Genomic DNA, 21,153 nt, shown 5'->3' with positions numbered 1-21,153 from the left:
CACAGGATCAGAGCTCAGTCCCTGGACACGGCTACCTTCTTTGATCCCAACAGGAAGGAATAGCTTACCTTCTGTCCAACTTGGGTAAGAATCAGGAGTTCTCATGATTCCCTCCTCAGATTTGATTAACTTTGTAGAGCAGCTCACAGAACTCTGGGAAACTCTTTCTTCTGTTTGCCAGTCCATTAAAGGATCTGATAAATGAGATAGGTGAACAGCCAGGTGGAGAGACACCTAGGGCTAAATCTGGGAGTGACTTATGTGTAGTAGCTTCTCTGCCTGTGAAGTTGGGATGTATCACGCTCCTGGAATGGATGTGCCTACCCTCTTGGATCTCATTCCCTCTTTCTCAAGGATGAGGCTACACAGGTGTATTTTCCCAGCCTCATACCAGGGCTTGATCTCTCTAGGGACCAGCCCCATCTCTCTAGGGAGCCACCCAGGAGCCCACACAGAGTGCCTTCATTCAAACAAAGATGCTCCCAGTGCTCTTGTCACTTAAGAATTGATGATGGTTTCAGGAGCCAGGAACCAGGGGTAGTCTTGACTGTAATTTCTAAGATCTCACAATAAGATGTCTCAATTGAAAATGGCGCCAAGACAGTCAGGCTCATACCCACATCTCATGCCATAAAATCTGACTCTTGTGTGACTGAGGACACAACCATAGCCCGTATGTTAACAACCACCTTGGTCACAGACAGAATTTCAAAGTCTAAAATAGCTGTCCATGATCCTTATTGTTAACTGTTTGAAGAAATGAATAAATGGTGGAAGAAGGGACACATCCCAGTATAGAGCTTTCAAGTAACAGGTGCATGCAGTTAGCACTGTGGGATGTTAGGAATGATCTCCCCTCATAAAGTGTGGACAAAGTCACCAAATCAAGAAGAGTCTGAAAAAGTGTCACAGTGAGAGATGCTTAAGGAGACTTCAGAACTAAATGTTGCAAAGAATCCTGAACTGGATCTGAGAAAATCAAAGGGAGATAAGGAAAGCATGCCTAGGAGAAACATGTTTACTACTGCATTATATTCTGAAGATATTGGATTCTTACTGAAGATCCTGGATTCCTTACGAAAGTTCCAACAAGGGATGCCTGGGTGGCTCATCAGATGAGTGTCTGGCTTCGGCTCAGGGTGTGCTCTTGCAGTCCCAGGACCCAGTCCCACATCAGGATCCCTGCATGGAGCCTGCTTCTCTCTCTGCCTGTGTCTCTGCCTCTCTCTCTCTCTCTCTCTCTCTCTCTCTCTCCCTCCGACTTTTATAAATAAATGAAATCTTAAAAGAAAGAAAGTTCAAACATGAAATCTGGGAATACTCCCTGAGTTCATACAGTTATATTTGCATGTGACTTTGAGGAAATGCAAATTTCTGTTCAGGGATAACCAGGTAGTCAAAATATCTGAGTAGGAATTTAAAATAAATACTGGTCTTGCCAGGATATAGAAAATACCCAATGAGAAATTAAGGTGGGGAAATAACAAAAGGAGCAAATGATAAAACCTGGCACAAAATCCCAACAAGAAATATATGACACAGTTATGCACAAACACCCACTTTACTCAGAGAAACCTATGACTATAGAGAAAAAAGATAATATTATTCACCAGTAAATGTTGAGTCTATATGATTAAATCATTTTCTTATATCACAAAGTCTATCTGAATCTAAGGATGTGATCTATTACATATCTTGCAAATTTTTACCAAACTGTGATCTTTGAATCATGGAGCATTTTCAATCCTAGAATATGTTCATTTTATTCTGATGTCTTGAAGAACCCTTACAGGACATTCAAACAGGGTAAATAACAAAAGCCTGTAAACTGTCCCCTGGCAAGTGGCATCCAGCATGGCACTATGTGTCCTTCAGCTTTTTCTAGAATCTCATGTGGGAGTCACCGGCCTTTCAGTTGTTATGCTGAAGGGTAAACACAAATGTGCCATTTATTTTGCCCAATGATAATAGTGTTTTTCTTAATAATAAATTTATTTTTTATTGGTGATCAATACGCCACCATAGAGAATAATACCCAGTGCTCATCCTGTCAAGTGCCCCCCTCAGTGCCTGTCACCCATTCACCCCCACCCCCAGCCCTCCTCCCCCTTCCACCACCCCTAGTTCTTTCCCAGAGTTAGGAGTCCTTATGTTCTGTCTCCCTTTCTGATATTTCCCACACATTTTTCCTCCCTTCCCTTATATTGCCTTTAATTATTATTTTTATTCCCCAAATGAATGAGAATATAATGTTTGTCCTTCAATTGTCTAATTTCACTCAGCATAATACCCTCCAGTTCCATCCACGTTGAAGCAAATCGTGGGTATTTGTTATTTCTAATGGCTGAGTAGTATTGCATTGTATACATAAACCACATCTTCTTTATCCATTCATCTTTTGATGGACACCGAGGCTCCTTCCACTGTTTCGCTATTGTGAACATTGCTGCTATAAACATCAGGGTGCAGGTGTCCGAGCGATTCATTGCATCTATATCTTTGGGGTAAATCCCCAACAGTGCAATTGCTGGGTCGTAGGGAAGGTCTATTTTTAACACTCTGAGGAACCTCCACACAGTTTTCCAGAGCGACTGCACCATTTCACATTCCCACCAACAGTGTAAGAGGGTTCCCTTTTCTCCACATCCTCTCCAACCTTTGTGGTTTCCTGCCTTGTTAATTTTCCCCATTCTCACTGGTGTGAGGTGGTATCTCATTGTGGTTTTGATTTGTATTTCCCTGATGGCAAGTGATTCAGAGCATTTTCTTTTTTTTTTTTAATATTTTTTTTATTTATTTATGACAGTCACAGAGAGAGAGAGAGAGAGAGAGGCAGAAACACAGGCAGAGGGAGAAGCAGGCTCCATGCACCGGGAGCCCGATGTGGGATTCGATCCCGGGTCTCCAGGATCGCGCCCTGGGCCAAAGGCAGGGGCCAAACCGCTGCGCCACCCAGGGATCCCTCAGAGCATTTTCTAATGTGCATGTTGGCAATGTCTATGTCTTCCTCTGTGAGATTTCTCTTCATGCCTTTTGCTCATTTCATGATTGGATTGTTTGTTTCTTTGGTGTTGAGTTTAATAAGTTCTTTATAGATCATGGAAACTAGCACTTTATCTGATACGTCATTTGCAAATATCTTCTCCCATTCTGTCGGTTGTTTTTTAGTTTTGTTGACTGTATCCTTTGCTGTGCAAAAGCTTCTTATCTTGATGAAGTCCCAATAGTTCATTTTTGCTTTTGTTTCTTTTGCCTTCGTGGATGTATCTTGCAAGAAGGTACGGTGGCTGAGTTCAAAAAGGGTGTTGCCTGTATTCTCCTCTAGGATTTTGATGGATTCTTGTCTCACATGTAGATCTTTCATCCATTTTGAGTTTATCTTTGTGTATGGTGAAAGAGAGTGGTCTAGTTTCATTCTTCTGCATGTGGATGTCCAATTTTCCCAGCACCATCTATTGAAGAGACTGTCTTTCTTCCAGTGGGTAGTCTTTCCTCCTTTATAGAATATTAGTTGCCCATACAGTTGACGGTCCACTTCTGGGTTCTCTATTCTGTTCCATTGACCTATGTGTCTTTTTTTGTGCCAGTACCACACTGTCTTAAAGACCACAGCTTTGTAGTACAACCTGAAATCTGGCATTGTGATGCCCCCGCTATGGTTTTCTTTTTTAAAATTCCCCTGGCTATTCAGGGTCTTTTCTGATTCCACACAAATCTTAAAATAATTTGTTCTAACTCTCTGAAGAAGGCCCATGGTATTTTGTTTTGTTTTTTGTTTTTTGTTTTTTTTAATAATAAATTTATTTTTTATTGGTGTTCAGTTTTCCAACATACAGAATAACACCCAGTGCTCATCCGGTCAAGTGCCCCCCTCAGTGCCCATCACCCATTCACCCCCACCCCCCACCATCCTCTCCTTCCACCACCCCTAGTTCATTTCCCAGAGTTCGGAGTCTTTATGTTCTGTCTCACTCTCTGATATTTCCCACACATTTCTTCTCCCTTCCCTTATATTCCCTTTCACTATTATTTATATTCCCCAAATGAATGAGAACATATAATGTTTGTCCTTCTCCGATTGACTTACTTCACTCAGCATAATACCCTCCAGTTCCATCCACGTTGAAGCAAATGGTGGATATTTGTCATTTCTAATGGCTGAGTAATATTCCATTGTATACATAAACCACACCTTCTTTATCCCTTCATCTTTTGATGGACACTGAGGCTCCATCTATTGAAGAGACTGTCTTTCTTCCAGTGGATAGTCTTTCCTCCTTTTTCAAATATTAGTTGACCATAAAGTTCAGGGTCCACTTCTGGGTTCTCTATTCTGTTCCACTGATCTATGTGTCTGTTTTTGTGCCAGTACCACACTGTCTTGATGACTACAGCTTTGTAGTACAACCTGAAATCTGTCATTGTGATTCCCCCAGATATGGTTTTCTTTTGTAAAATTCCCCTGGCTATTCGGGGTCTTTTCTGATTCCACACAAATCTTAAAATAATTTGCTCTAACTCTCTGAAGAAAGTCTATGGTATTTTGATAGGGATTGCATTAAACGTGCAAATTTCCCTGGGTAACAGAGACACTTTCACAATATTAATTCTGCCAATCCATGAGCATGGAATATTTTTCCATCTCTTTGTGTCTTCCTCAATTTCTTTCAGAAGTGTTCTATAATTTATAGGGTATAGATCCTTTACGTCTTTGGTGAGGTTTATTCCTAGGTATCTTAGGCTTTTGGGTGCAATTGTAAATGGGATTGACTCCTTAATTTCTCTTTCTTCAGTCTCATTGTTAGTGTCTAGAAATGCCATTGATTTCTGGGCATTGATTTTGTATCCTGCCATGCTACCAAATTGCTGTATGACTTCTATCAATCTTGGGGTAGAGGCTTTTGGGTTTTCTATGTAGAGTATCATGTCATCGGCGAAGAGGGAGAGTTTGATTTCTTCTTTGCCAATTTCAATGCCTTTAATGTCTTTTTGTTGTCTGATTGCTGAGGCTAGGTCTTCAAGTACTATGTTGAATAGCAGTGGTGAGAGTGGACATCCCTGTCTTGTTCCTGATCTTAGGGGAAAGGCTCCCAGTTCTTTCCTGTTGATAATTATATTTGCAGTGGGCTTTTCATCGATGGCTTTTAAGATGTTGAGGAATGTTCCCTTTATCTTTGCACTCTGAAGAGTTTTGATCAGGAATGGATGCTGTATTTTGTCAAATGCTTTCTCTGCATCTAATGAGAGGATCATATGGTTCTTGGTTTTTCTCTTGCCTATATGATGAATCACAATTTGTTCCTTTTAAATTTGTTTGTTGCGGTTCAATTTGCCAACATATAGCATAACACCCAGTGCTCATCCCGCCAAGTGCCCCCCTAAATGCCCATCAGCCAGTCACCCATACTCCCTCCCAAATCCCCTTCCACTACCCCTTGTTCATTTCTCAGAGTTAGGTATCTCTCATGTTTTGTCACCCTCACTAATATTTTCACTCATTGTCTCGCCTTTCCCTTTATTCCCTTTCACTAAGTTTTGTATTGCCCAAATGAATAAGACCATATAATATTTGTTCTTTTCCAATTGACTTATTGACAACAAAATCGTAATCAAAATTCTGTAATTTGGATTACAATTCAATGTCAGAAAGCTAATTCAGTAGCACAATTATAAAACTATTGGTGGCTCTGGAAAAAAAAGCATAAAGGATTCAAGAGACTACATGACTGCATAATTTTGATCTAATCAGGCTGAAATTAAAAATCAATTAAATGAGATGCAATCCAAACTGGAGGTCCTAATGACAAGGGTTAACGACGTCGAAGAAGGAGTGAGTGACATAGAAGACAAGTTGATGGCAAGGAAGGAAGCTGATAAAAAAAAGACAAAACAATTAAATGATCATGAGGAAAGGTTAAGTGAAATAAACAACAGCCTCAGAAAGAAAAATCAACGTTTAATTGGGGATCCAGGGGACGACGAAAAGGATAGAGGAGCAGAAGGTGTCTTTGAACAAAACGTATCTGAGAACTTCCCTAACATTGGGAGGGAAACAGGCATTCACATCCAGGAGATAGAAAGATTCCACCCTAATATCATAAAAATAAAATCAAAATTCAACACCTCAAAATTCAATAGGGAAACTTGCAAATTGCAAAGGTAAAGGGAAAATCCTTAAAGCAGCAAGAGACAAGAAACCCCTAACCTTTATGGGGAGAAGTATTAGGTTAAGTGGAGATATCTCCAGAGACCTATCAGGCCAGAAAGGGCTAGCAGGATATATTCAGGGTTCTAAATGAGAAGAACATGCAGCCAAGAATACTCTATCAAGCAAGACTCTCATTTAGATTAGAAGGAGAGATAAAGAGCCTCCAAAATAAGAAGAAATTGAAAGAATATGTGACCAGCAAACCAACTCTGTAAGAAATATTAAAGGGGACACTGAAAAAGAAAGAGGAAGTTCAAGGAAACAATCCACAAGAACAGGGACTGAATAGGTATCATGATGACACTAAATTCATACCTTTCAATAGTAACTCTGAACGTGAATGGGCTTAATGACCCCATCAAAAGGCGCAGGGTTTCAGACTGGATAAAAAAGCAAGATCCATCTAATTGCTGTCTACAAGACACTCATTGTAGACATAAAGACACCTGCAGCCTGAAAATAAAAGGTTGGAGAACCATTTACCAATCAAATGATCCTCAAAAGAAAACAGGGGTACCATCTTTATAGCAGATAAATTAAAGTTTATCCCAAAGACTGTAGTTACAGATGAAGAGGGACACTATATCATACTTAAAGAATCTATCCAACAAGAGGACCTAACAATCATGAATATTTATGCCCCGAATGTGGGAGCAGCCAAGGATATCAATCAATTCATAACCAAAGTTAAGACATACTTAGATAATAAATCACTTATACTTGGTGACTTGAACACAACGCTTTCTATTATCGACAGATCTACTACTAAGCACAACATCTCCAAAGAAACAAGAGCTTTAAATGATACATTGGACCAGATGGACTTCACAGATATTTACAGAACTTTACATCCAAATGCAAGTGAATACACATTCTTCTCAAGTGCACATGGAACGTTCTCCAAAATAGACCACATAATAGGTCATAAATCAGATCTTAACCAATACCAAACATTGAGAACATCCCCTGCATATTTTCAGACCATAATGCTTTGAAACTAGAACAAATTCACAAGAAGTTTGAAAGGATTTCAAACATGTGGAGGTTAAGGGCCATCCTGCTACACGAAGAAAGGGTCAGCCAGGAAATTAGGGAAGAATTAAAAACATTCATGGAAACTGATGAGAATGAAGATACAACTGTTAAATATACTTGGGATACAGCAAAAGCAGTCCTGAGGAGGAAATACAACGGAATACAATCATCCATTCAAAAACTGGAAAGAACTCAAATACAAAAGCTAACCTTGAACCTAAGGAAGCTGGAGAAAAAACAGCAGATAGATCCTACACCCAGAAGAAGGGGAGAATTAATAAAGATTATAGCAGAACTCAATGAAATAGACCAAAACTGTGGAATGGATTAACATAACCAGGAGTTGATTCTTTGAAAGAATTAATAAGATTGATAAACCATTATTCAGCCTTATTAAAAAAAGAGAGAAAACACTCAAATTAATAAAATTGTGAATGAGAAAGGAGAGATCACACCAATACCAAGGAAATACAAACAATTTTAAAAAGTTATTGTGAGCAGCTATATACCAATAAATTAGGCAATCTAGAAGAAATGGATGCATTTCTAGAAAACCACAGACTACCAATAATGGAACAGGAAGAAATAGAAAATGTGAACAGGCTGAGAACCAGGGAGGAAATTGAAGCAGTCATCAAAAACCTCCCAACACAAAAGTCCAGGGCCAGATGGCTTCCCAGGGGAATTCTATCAAACGTTTAAAGAAGAAAACATACCTATTCTACTAGAGCTGTTTGGAAATACAGAAAGAGATGCAATACTTCCAAACTCGTTCTATGAGGCCAGCATCACCTGAATTCCAAAACAAGACAAAGACCCCACCAACAAGGAGAATTATAAACCAATATCCCTGATGAACATGGATGCAAAAATTCTCAACAAGATATTAGCCAATAGGATCCAACAATACATTAAGAAAATTATTCACCATGAACATGGTCACAGTAGCTTCTTGAAAGAAACATCCATGAAGGCAAGATAAACAAAAGCAAAATGAACTATTGGGACTTCATCAAGATAAGAAGCTTTTGCACAGCAAAAGAAACAATCAACAAAACTAAAAGGCATCCTACAGAATGGGAGAAGATATTTGCAAATGATGTGTCTGATAAAGGGCTAGTTTCTAAGATCTATTAAGAACTTATTAACCTCAACACCAAAGAAACGAACAATCCAATAATGGAATGGGCAAAAGACATGAACAGAAAACTCACAGAGGAAGACATAGACATGGCCAACAAGCACATGAGAAAATGCTCCGCATCACTGACCATCAGGGAAATACAAATCAAAACCACCATGAGATACCACCTCACACCAGTGAGAATGGGGAAAATTAACAAGGCAGGAACCCACAAATGTTGGAGAGGATGTGGAGAAAAGGGAACCCTCCTGCTCTGTTGGTGGGAATGTGAACTGGTGAAGCCACTCTGGAAAACTGTGTGGAGGTTCCTAAAAGAGTAAAAAATTGACCTGCCCTATGACCCAGCAATTGCACTGTTGGGGATTTACCCCAAAGATGCAGATGCAGTGAAATTCTGGGACACCTGCGCCCTCATGTTTACAGCAGCAATGTCCACAATAACCAAACTGTGGATGGAGCTTTGGTGTCCATCAAAAGATGAATGGATAAAGGAGATGTGGTCTATGTATGCATTGGAATATTCCTCAGCCATTAGAAACGACAAATACCCACCATTTGCTTCGATGTGGATGGAACTGGAGGGTATTATGCTGAGTGAAATAAGTGAATCGCCGAAGGACAAACAGTGTATGGTCTCATTCATTTGGGGAATATAAAAAATAGTGAAAGAGATTAAAGGAGAAATGAGAAAAAATGAGTGAGAAATATCAGAAAGGGAGGCAGAACATGATAGAATCCTAGCTCTGGGAAAAGAACAAGGGGCCATGGTAAGGGATGTGGGCAGGGGGTGGGGGTGACTGGGTGACGGGCACTGAGGGGGGCACTTGACTGGATGAGCACTGGGTGTTATGCTATACGTTGCCAAATTGAACTTCAATTAAAAATTTTTTTTAATGTCCAGAGCAGTTATGGGTGCCCCTAGATCCCTTCTGTGAAGGACTCGGTGTATTTTTTTCTGTGACATCTCTCTGTTTTCCAGATCTCTCCTTGCTCTGAGGGTCCCCATGGGCCTTGAGCAGCATGACAGCATCACCACCCCTGTTTTCACAGAATCAATGTACTGATCACCCTCAGGCCCACACTAGAGCCTTCAGGGAATGTCATGGCTTTCCTGGTGACAGGAGCACTGTTATACTGAGTGTCACTGGTATTACTTGTTGATGGGGATTATGCTTCTTGGAGATTGTAATAGGGAAGACCCTGATTTCTGGAGTGAGAGGGAAGCCTGGAAACTGCAGAGACACACTCTATGAGAGAATAGGAGAGAGGGGTGTCAGAAACACGTACACACACACACACACACACACACAGACACCTAGAATCAGAAAAATCTACATGTACACTCACTACACCTATCTTTCAGAGGCCAAGCATGAGGACACAGGTACACTGTCCCTCTTATGCCTTCTCCACCCTCTTGGGTTATTTCCTTCCAAACCCATCCTCACAGCAGGCTTCCTGTAAGACTGCAAGGTCCTGGAGTCTGGAGCCAAAGGCTCCAGGGCCAGGTCTGGAATGTCACTTTCAAAACCAGGATGGAATTGATACAAGGATGATTAATTTGGAGATCAACTCTGATAATACACCCTGTGAAAAGGAAGATTGAGTCTTGTGCAGTGGGAGATGTCTGTCCATTTTCACCCTGAAGACACAAGTCTCACAGCTGAAGGGTCTTCAGGTTTCAGGAAGCACAGCACAGAGGGGACCCCATAGTCACTTTTCCTGCCCCTCCACTTAACAGACATATCTCACTGTGCCCAGGGTCCCCTGGGGCCTTCCTGGGGTGCCCTTGAGGGACCATTCTTTTTTTTTTTACATTTTTTTAAATTTGTTTTTTATTGGTGTTCAATTTACTAACATACAGAATAACCCCCAGTGCCCGTCACCCATTCACTCCCACCCCCCGCCCTCCTCCCCTTCTACCACCCCTAGTTCGTTTCCCAGAGTTAGCAGTCTTTACGTTCTGTCAAGGGACCATTCTTAAAAGAGTTAATGAATGTGACTTCATGGATATAGGGAAAGTGTGTGGCTGAGTCAATGTCCTGATGGGTTTAGAAACAAACATTCTCAAAAACAAGAAAAATAGTTGGTGTTGGGAAGCCCAAGTGGATCAGCAGTTTACTGCTGCCTTCAGCCCATGGCCTGAACCTGGAGGCTGGGATCCAGTCCCACATCCGGCTGCCTACATGGAGCCTGCTTCTCCTTCTGCTTATCTCTCTCTCTTTCTCTCTCTCTCTCTCTTTCTCTTCCTCTCTCTCTCTCTCAAAGAAATGGATAAAATTTTAAAAAAATAGTTGATGTGTGTGAAAATAAAAATCCACACTCTCCTGTGCCAATTATGTCGACACTGACCTTCTTTGGGGCTCCAGTGATGCTGAAGATGAAAAATTAAATACACCAATACTTCCTATGTGTTAACCCTCAACACATGAAAGAACATCCATGTGTGGGAAATAAAATAATATCATTGCCATGTTACAGAGATTGCCCCAGGCTGGTGGGGTGTGCAAACTACATCTGGGGATGAGATCAGGAATCAGATGATGACAGGATTCCATGTTGGTCCAAGTTCTGCTACTTCTGCCTAGAGATGGACCCTGGAAAGCAGAAATGGCACCAAGAGCATTGTTATTTTTTTCTGAAATCTTCACGTGGACACAGAGTTCAGAACTGAAGAGCCAGAGACACTGGAGCATGAGGAACAAGGGGATGGAGAAAAGAGGAGTATGGAGGTGGAGGTGTTGTCAGGGAGTCTGAAGAAGTTGTGCCTATTTGTCAGTTGGTTCAGATGAAGGGGAAATTGTGTCTGTGATCAAGATGAGTGTTAACATACAGTCTATGGTTGTGTCCTCAGTCACACAAGAGTCACATTTTATGGCATGAGATGTGGGTATGAGCATGACTGTCTTGGCCCTATTTTTAGCTGAGATACATTATTGTGAGATCTTAGAAACTACAGTCAGGTCTGGTCCTGGTTCCTGGCTCCTGAAACCCTCATCAATTCCTAAGTGAGGAGAGCCCTGGGAGCATCTTTGTTTGAATGAGGGTACTCTGTATGGTTTCCTGGGTCGCTTCCAGATGGGGCTGGTCCCTAGAGAAATCAAGAGCTGGTCAGAGGCTGGCAAAATTCACTTGCCTAGCCCCATCCTTGAGAGAGAGGAAATGAGCTCCAGCAGGGTGAACACATACATGCCAGGAGCGTGATGCATCCCAACTTCACAGGCAGAGAAGCTCCTACACATAAGTCACTCCCAGATTTAGCCCTAGGTGTCTCTTCACCTGGCAGCTCACCTATTTCATTTATCAGGTCGTTTAATAGACTGGAAAACAGAATAAAGTATTTCCCAGAGTTCTGTGAGCTGCTCTAGCATGTTAATCATATCTGAGGAGGGAATATTCGGAACTCCTGATTCCTACCCAAGCTGGAAAGAAGGTATGGGTAAGCTATTCCTTTCTGTTGGCATCAAAGAAGGTAGCTGTGTCCAGGGACTGAGCTCTGATTGCGTGGTTCTGACACAGTCTCCGGACAGAGAAATTAAGTGTTACATTGACATATGTTGTAGAACACCCAGTAGGGACCACATCCCACAGAATTGCTTGTTTCAGGGAAAGAAGAAAAGAAGAGGAAACAAAACAATACAAAAGCCTAAAAAACAGGATTTAAGACAATAGTATGATATGTAAAACATTTAGTGTGTGTAGTAAAGGAGAGACAAGAGGAGGAAGTCCAAGATTTTTGTATTAAAAGTCTTTGTTGGGATGCCTGGGTGGCTCAGTAGTTGAGCGTCTGCCTTTGGGTCAGGGCATGATCCTTGGGTCCTTGGACCCAGTCCCATATCGGGCTCCCTGCTGGGACCCTGCTTCTCCCTCTGCCTGTGTCCTGCCTCTCTTTCCACGTTTCTTATGAATACATAAATAAAATATTTTACCAAAGTATTTTTTCTAATTTTACACAGACCCTGGAGTATTTGTAGCTGGGCTCTCTTCCTTCACCTGATTGTGCACCCGGGACACCTGTGGTGCCTCAGTCAACATCAGAATCTGTGCGTCATTCCTCCCTCCTCAGGGACAGGTGTCCCAACACAGTACTCTTCCTGAAAGGACACTCACAGAAGCTTCTCAAGAAAAGAGACTCAGAAACAAGGCCTGTGGGCCCAAGGTTTATTGTCTCACATCCTCACTATGTGTGAAACTAAAAGTCATGATGCCATGAGCAGTATCCACAGCAATTGAAAAAGACAGTTTCCTCCTCAAAAAAAATATTCTCTGTAGAGTATCATGTCATCGGCGAAGAGGGAGAGTTTGACTTCTTCTTTGCCAATTTGAATGCCTTTAATGTCTTTTTGTTGTCTGATTGTTGAGGCTAGGAATTCCAGTACTATGTTGAACAGCAGTGGTGAGAGTGGACATCCCTGTCTTGTTCCTGATCTTAGGGGAAAGGCTCCCAGTGCTTCCCCATTGAGAATGATATTTGCTGTGGGCTTTTCATAGATGGCTTTTAAGATGTCGAGGAATGTTCCCTCTATCCCTACACTCTGAAGAGTTTTGATCAGGAATGGATGCTGTATTTTGTCAAATGCTTTCTCTGCATCCAATGAGAGATTCATATGGTTCTTGGTTTTTCTCTTGCTGATATGATGAATAACATTGATTGTTTTACGGGTGTTGAACCAGCCGTGTGTCCCAGGGATAAATCCTACTTGGTCATGGTGAATAATTTTTTTAATGTACTGTTGGATCCTATTGGCCAGTATCTTGTTGAGAATTTTTGCATCCATGTTCATCAGGGATATTGGTCTGTAATTCTCCTTTTTGGTGGAGTCTTTGTCTGGTTTTGGAATTAAGGTGATGCTGGCCTCATAGAACGAATTTGGAAGTACTCCATCTCTTTCTATCTTTCCAAACAGCTTTAGGAGAATAGGTATGGTTTCTTCTTTAAACGTTTGATAAAATTCCCCTGGGAGCCATCTGGCCCTGGACTCTTGTGTTTTGGGAGGTTTTTGATGACTGCTTCAATTTCCTCCCTGGTTATTGGCCTGTTCAGGTTTTCTATTTCTTCCTGTGCCAGTTTTGGTAGTTTGTGGCTTTCCAGGAATGCGTCCATTTCTTCTAGACTGCCTAATTTATTGGCGTATAGCTGTTCATAATATGTTTTAAAAATCGTTTGTATTTCCTTGGTGTTGGTAGTGATCTCTCCTTTCTCATTCATGATTTTATTAATTTGAGTCTTCTCTCTCTTCTTTTTAATAAGGCTGGCTAATGGTTTATCTATCTTATTAATTCTTTCAAAGAACCAACTCCTGGTTCTGTTGATCTGTTCCACAGTTCTTCTGGTCTCGATTTCTTTGAGTTCTGCTTGAATCTTTATTAACTCCCTTCTTCTCTTGGGTGTAGGATCTATTTGCTGTTTTTTCTCTAGCTCCTTTATGTGTAAGGTTAGCTTTTGTATTTGAGTTCTTTCCAGTTTTTGAATGGATGCTTGTATTGCGATGCATTTCCCCCTTAGGACTGCTTTTGCTGCATCCCAAAGAGTTTGAATGGTTGTATCTTCATTCTCATTAGTTTCCATGAATCTTTTTAATTCTTCCTTAATTTCCTGGTTGACCCTTTCATCTTTTAGCAGGATGGTCCTTAACCTCCACGTGTTTGAGGTCCTTCCAACCTCTTGTTGTGATTTAGTTCTAATTTCAAGGCATTATGGTCTGAGAATATGCAGGGGACAATCCCAATCTTTTGGTATCGATTCAGACCCGATTTGTGACCCAGTATGTGGTCTATTCTGGAGAAAGTTCCATGTGCGCTTGAGAAGAATGTGTATTCAGTTGAGTTTGGATGTAAAGTTCTGTAGATATCTGTGAAATCCATCTGGTCCAGTGTATCATTTAAAGCTCTCGTTTCTTTGGAGATGTTGTGCTTAGAAGACCTATCGAGTATAGAAAGAGCTGGATTGAAGTCACCAAGTATAAGTGTATTATTATCTAAGTATTGCTTCACTTTGGTTAATAATTGATTTATATATTTGGCAGCTCCCACATTCGGGGCATATATATTGAGGATTGTTAAGTCCTCTTGTTGAATAGATCCTTTAAGTATGATATAGTGTCCCTCTTCATCTCTCACTACAGTCTTTGGGGTAAATTTTAGTTTATCTGATATAAGGATGGCTACCCCTGCTTTCTTTTGAGGACCATTCGAATGGTAAATGGTTCTCCAACCTTTTATTTTCAGGCTCTAGGTGTCCTTCTGTCTAAAATGAGTCTCTTGTAGACAGCAAACAGATGGGTCCTGCTTTTTTATCCAGTCTGAAACCCTGTGCCTTTTGATGGGGTCATTAAGCCCGTTCACGTTCAGAGTTACTATTGACAGATATGAGTTTAGTGTCATCATGATATCTATTCAGTCCTTGTTTTTGTGGACTGTTCCACTGAACTTCTTCTTAAAGGGGAATTTTAAGAGTCCCCCTTAAAATTTCTGGCAGAGCTGGTTTGGAGGTCACATATTCTCTTTGTTGCTGCCTGTCTTGGAAGCTCTTTATCTCTCCTTCCATTTTGAATGAGAGCCTTGCTGGATAAAGTATTCTTGGTTGCATGTTCTTCTCATTTAGGACCCTGAATATATCCTGCCAGCCCTTTCTGGCCTGCCAGGTCTCTGTGGAGAGGTCTGCTGTTACCCTAATACTCCTCCCCATAAAAGTCAGGGATTTCTTGTCTCTTGCTGCTTTAAGGATCTTCTCTTTATCTTTGGAATTTGCAAGCTTCACTATTAGATGTCGAGGTGTTGAACGGTTTTTATTGATTTTAGGGGGGGATCTCTCTATTTCCTGGATCTGAATGCCTGTTTCCCTTCCCAGATTAGGAAAGTTTTCAGCTAGAATTTGTTCAAATACATATTCTGGCCCTCTGTCCCTTTTGGCGCCCTCGGGAACCCCAATTAAACGTAGGTTTTTCTTCCTCAGGCTGTCATTTATTTCCCTTAATCTATCTTCATGGTCTTTTAATTGTTTGTCTCTTTTTTCCTCGGTTTCCCTCTTTGCTATCAACTTGTCTTCTATGTCACTCACTTGTTCTTCCACCTCGTTAACCCTCGTCGTTAGGACTTCTAGTTTGGATTGCATCTCATTCAATTGATTTTTAATTTCTGCCTGATTAGCTCTAAATTCTGCAGTCATGAAGTCTCTTGAGTCCTTTATACTTTTTTCTAGAGCCACCAGTAGCTGTATAATAGTGCTTCTGAATTGGCTTTCTGACATTGAATTGTAATCCAGATTTTGTAACTCTGTGGGAGAGAGGACTGTTTCTGATTCTTTCTTTTGAGGTGAGGTTTTCCTTCTAGTCATTTTGCTCAGTGCAGAGTGGCCAAAAGCAAGTTGTATTGGGAAAAAGAGAAAAAGAGAGGAGCGAAAGAAGGAAAGAAAAGAGAAAGAGAAAAAAATAGGGAAAAAAAAACGAAAAGAAAAAAAAAGAAGAAGAAAAAGAGAAAGAAAAAGAAAGGAGAAAACAAACGGGGGTTGGGGAAGGAAACAAATCAAAAAGCAAACCAAAACAAAACAAAACGAAAAAAAGAAAAAAAAAAAAAGAACCACGGGGGAGTATCTTCTGATTCTGTGAACTTTAAGTCCCTTGGCTTCTCCTGGAAGTTGTCCGTCGAGCTGGTGTTCTCGGGGAGGGGCCTGCTGTGCTGATTTTCAGGTGTTAGCAGTTGGGGGAGCTGCTCTGCCCCTGCCTGGTGCAGGGCTCAGTGGGGGTTGTTTGCCCCGTGAGGCCGCAGGAGGAACAGCCCCAGTGGCAGGGCAGCTCTGGAAACCTGGATTCAGCTCCGGCAGGAACTCCGTCTGCAGGGCCTGGAGGCTCCGGGGCGGGGCCGCTGATCTGCTCAGCTCGGGGCAGGAGCGTCCTTGCTATCCTGGGCCCTCCCGGCCTCTGCCTGTCCCGGGGGAGGCGGGATCCTGGGCTGTGTCCCGGCGCCCTGTGCTCCGGGGCCTGCGCTGTTGGATTCGCGCTCCCGGGCCGCACAACCCCCTCCGCGGAGCCGCCGCCCGAGCCCCTCCGAGCAGCTCCTGGAACCGCGCAGCCCCCTCCGCAGGGAGCCTCTTCCTCTGCCCAAGCCCCTCCGAGCTGCTCCCGGGCCGCGCAGCCCCCTCTGCGGAGCCACCGCCCGAGCCCCTCCAGCTGCTCCGGGTCCCGCCGGGTCCCGCCGTGCGCGCTGCAGCCCTTAGGGAGCTCGGCGCACTCTCCTGGGTGCGCAGTTGCTGTTACTGTCCCCGGGAGCCCGAGGGCATCCCCGCCCTCCTGGGTCCTGCTCCAACTCCCTGCGGGCCCCTTTCCGCCCGGGAAGGTCGGTGCAGCTCCTGCTCCTCCGGGACGGGGCTCTCCTGTCCTGGGGACACTCGCCCCGGCCTCAGCCCGGCTCCTCGCGGGGCCCCTCCCCGTTGGAGGCCTTTGTTTCTTTATCTCTTTTTCCCCCCGTCTTCCTACCCTGATAGATGCGCGAACTCTTCTCACTGTAGCATTCCAGCTGGTCTCTCTTTAAATCTCAGGCCGAATTGATAGATTTTCGGGATAATTTGAAGGTTTTCTAGGTAATTTGGTGGAGACAGGTGATTTGGGGACCCTACTCTTCCGCCATCTTGCTCCTCCCTCCTGGAGACCAAGATTTAGGTCAAAAGTAAGTCTTATCCAATATCATGCCAAATAATGGACATGACAGGGAATATCAGTTGTGAAGAAAGGTATCAACCCATCTCAGCTAAGGTTCCAGAGCTCAGGGAATGACCAGGAAATCCAGGGACACAGGAGTGGGTATCCAAGGGAGTGTTGTGCCCAAGATTGCGAATCCGAGAAAACCACCAAGGAGCCGACACTGATGCAAGTACATGAGGGTTTATTAACAAGTTTGAGCTTGGGTCCAAGTATACCTGACACAGCAGAGCAGGGACTTGGACCCTGAGGGGGGTTACAGCTGGGTTTTTATGGGCTGGTCTAGGGGATTTTCAGAAGGGGTGGAGGAATTTCTTAAGCTCTGTTTACTTTCCAATACGGGACTTTCTGTTTCTGTCAAGGGCGTTCTGAGCTCTGTTCTCACTCTGATATGGGACTCTCTGTCAAGGGTGTTCTGCGGTTTTTCCTGTAAAGTTCAGCTCTTATTTACAGGAGCCTGAGATGGCTATACTTGTGCTAATGCTAAACTTGAGGTGGAATGACGTGAATTTTCTCAGCCTCCACAGGGAGGGCGGCAGGAAACTAACTGGATTGCTGGTGGCAGAGGCTGGACTTCTGCTCTTCTTGGCAACCCCTTCTCACTGACACCACCTTGAGTGAGAAGCTATTTGCTCCTGCACTCAGACTGACCAGGCCTGTATCAAGAGACAAGTAAGACAGGGAGAGATTGTCATAAAACCTCTACATGGCCTTTAGCAGCAGTGTTGGAGGAAGGTAGAACTTGAGATGGTGGGGAACTTAGGTGGGGACAAGCAAGGAGGGAGTCAGACAGGAGTGGAGGGGAGACATGTATCTTACTTCCCCAAGTAGCAGTAGTTCTCGGGGACAAGGTAGTTCAAGCCAAGTGAGCAACACTGATAATAATTCTTCCTCAACCTGGAACCCAGTGGTAAGGTGGCCATGCTGACAAACCAGTGGCAGAAGAGCAGGCTGTAGCCTGGAAGCTCAGTCAAGACTGTGCTAGCTCACAACTCAGGGCTTCTCCCGGAGAGCTCTTACTATAGTAACATCCGTTTCACTGCTTTTCCCTCCGCAAAAGGGGATTTCTACATTTGAGTCTTCACAACAGATTCATGTACACAGGGATTTGCAGCGAATACTCAGATTCCTCCTCCCCACACATCCAGGCCATCCCCCCGCTACCCACCAATTTTGCAAAGCTCCACAGTGTACCAGGGGAGAGGAGGCCACAAGCAGGCACTGGGGGATCAGGAACAGGCCTTCACGAGGATGCCCATGGTCCTGAGTGGTGTCAGCTGTAGCAAGTCACATCCACAGGACTACTTCACCCAGTGTCCCTGGAGCAAGTTCAGGTTTTTACAACATTTCAGAACCCCAAATCCCCCATGCCTAACCACATCACTAATGTCACAAATGTGCCTCAAGTACACAGCTCTGTGCCTGGAATTCCTCCTGGGCCTGGTTCTCCCACAGCATCTCACATCCTAGTACCTCATCCTTGGGACTCAGTGAGCCATGGCCAGTCCTAAGAAAAGGGGCCTGGGGGGGACGAGGAGGTCTCTGCTCTGATGGTTGGAAAGGCAGAGACTAGCTGAGGAGATCTTTCAATCTGCTGGGATGGGCCCAGTGCTCTGACTATTAAGTAGACATGCTTTGGGAAGAGAAAAGAACCACCCAGTCAACAGGCTCTAATTTTCCAGTTGGATCACTAGGAATATTTTTTATCTTTTCCTTGCCAGTTTTTATTTCTTCTGAGAGTTCAAAAAGGTGGAATTATAAATTAGGAGGAAGGACACGGTGATCCAGAATCTACTTCCAATAAAATCAGTGTGTATTCCCATTCTGTTAAATTGGGGGACAGACATATTCGAAGGCTGTAGGCAGGCTGAGGTGTTGCCCCACATCCTCCTATGTGTGTCCCTGTGACCAGGACCACTGCGCCAGATTGTACAGTAAGAGTCAGCCTTATCCTCAGGCTGCAGCTCAGAGATGAGGAGGAGCCTGCATCTGCCTAGGTGTCATTGGATCAAGAGTAGGGCTGGAGACCTCGAAGCCTGGCACATTTAAGGAGCTGCTCAGAGGGGGGCCTTTCACATTCATCTCAAGAGAGGAGTAACCGTGGTCTGCACAAAGAGTCATACAAGAAAAAAAATCAAAAGAAGTTATGAAGATCTTCAAATTCAGATGAGAGTCAGTAACTTCACAGGAGCAAGACCACCTGGTGATGATGGGTCAGGGTAACAGGAGGGTGGACAGAACAGGGCAGGATTGAAGAAACTCTGCGCTCAAGGCAGAGCAAATGAGGAAGGAACATAGCAGGTGGCGATGCAGGGGGCTGTGCTTCCAGGATCCCCTCAGGCCTGTGCAGGAGGAAGAAGGGGGAGAGAAGGGAGAAGAGGATGGTGAGAACAGGGGTCTCTGCTTTGATGGGCCCTACAGAGGATGCTGCTGTCACTGCAGGGAGGGCTCAGGGAGGGAGATGTTTCTCTGTGCCTGAAGGAGTGGAAGATCTGGGAAAGGAGCACAAACTGATTTCCCAGCTCAGCATTGGTGGACCCTGACCTTGAGCAGCAGCATCAGTGCCCACAGCTCGAGGCTGGTGTGCAGGCCTGGTGAGCAGACCTGGAGTGGATGTGCTGTGTAGCAGGTCAGGAGCATGAGACTGAACTTTGGGCCCCCTCTCCAGGTGCAGGATGGGGGACAGGAGTCTGGAGGCAGCATCCCTCAGTCCAGGCTGTCTCCCAAGGCTTTCCCTGCAGTGTCTTTGCAGTGTGTTGCGTAGTGGATCCTGCCATCTGCTGTGGGTCTCCAGGGATGAGCCATGTGTCTGATGAGGTGAGACATGCCCCTCTTTGTCTCCCCCATGAGATTGTTCCAAGGAGGGCTGAGGACAGTGAGCATGTGTTAGGGGGGGTGTTTGCAGACCTTCACACCCGATGGGGAGGAGGAGTCATGGAGAAGCATGAGCTGAATGTCCAAGATCAGGCTGCAGTGCCCAGGACATCAGGTATCATGAAGAAGTAGGGATGGTGAAAAACACCAAACTTTGCATCCTCTTGCAACCCCCCCAGGACCCCAGCCACAGGGAGGCAAAGCTGGGGGGTCTCTCTCATCCCTTCATCCCCTGGGGGAGGAGCACTGCATTCTGGTGACTGCTCAAAACCCCCACTACCTCTTCTTGATGTCTGTCATCTGTAGGACCCATCTAAGGTCTGGGAGTCACGGGCTGATAGCAGGTAGGCCCTGGATCTAGGCACATGCAGGGGCTGCCTTCCCAGCTGAAAGGATCCAATGGACCCCTGGGACAGACTCCCAGTCCCCTGATGCCCCAGCCCTGGTCTGCCCTGAATGAGATGAGTTGACAGGAGCCCAGAGCAGAGCCCCCTGACTCCAGTGCTGTGGGTCCTCACGCATTGTGCATGGAGGACAGGCCACACTCAGGTCACACCCAGCCTTCCTGAGGCTGCACCTCATTGCCCCAAATGTTTAGAATTCCCTGCTGTGCCTCTTCCCTAGGGAGGGTCTTCAATTTTCCCCACTGTCCTGATTCTTCTCTAGGATTAGAGTGAGGTTTGGGGTCAGCACATCCACAGGGCACGAAGCACATGGACCAAGACATCAATGATGCTGCCGCCATGGACTCCAGTGTGGGTCCCCGAAGCCTGGTCTCCATCTGTCGCTCTCTATCTCTCTCTGTCTCTTTCTCTGACCCCAGCCCCTTCCTCTGTCAGCTGAGCTTCTGTCCACACTCCTGATGGGGAGGCCACAGGTTCGCTCTGTCTCTACGATCTCCTCTGTCTGTTGCACCAGGTATGTGCTATAATTACAGGTTTATAGATGATCAAGCCTTACTTTTCAGTTTCCTGTGTTGTAGCTGAAGGATGTCCTGCAGTCGTCACCAGAACCACAAGGGCAGGGCCCGACCTTGACATTGGTTATGGAGAGGCTGAGACCCTCACAACACAGGACCTTCTGTTCCTGAAGGGACAACCCTGGCTCCCACCCTCTGTGACCATGGAGATCAAGGTTCAATTCCAGGAAAGGGTCGGACTCATCACAAAGACTAACACCTCAGTCCAGGTGACACA

The 21,153-nt window shown here is 44.3% G+C and overlaps 1 gene segment (V, D, J or C); it reads right to left on the bottom strand.

The window, feature by feature from the left end:
* The window catches only part of LOC144299095 (immunoglobulin lambda variable 8-61-like), a 343,361-nt gene that overhangs the window by 176,117 nt on the left and 146,091 nt on the right, over positions 1 to 21,153 (bottom strand).

The sequence above is a fragment of the Canis aureus genome, chromosome 27 (genome assembly GCF_053574225.1).
Source record: "Canis aureus isolate CA01 chromosome 27, VMU_Caureus_v.1.0, whole genome shotgun sequence".
NCBI classification, from domain to species: Eukaryota; Metazoa; Chordata; class Mammalia; order Carnivora; family Canidae; genus Canis; species Canis aureus.
The sequence above is the reverse complement of the archived record's forward strand: the minus strand, read 5'-3'. Positions and strand labels throughout refer to the sequence as shown.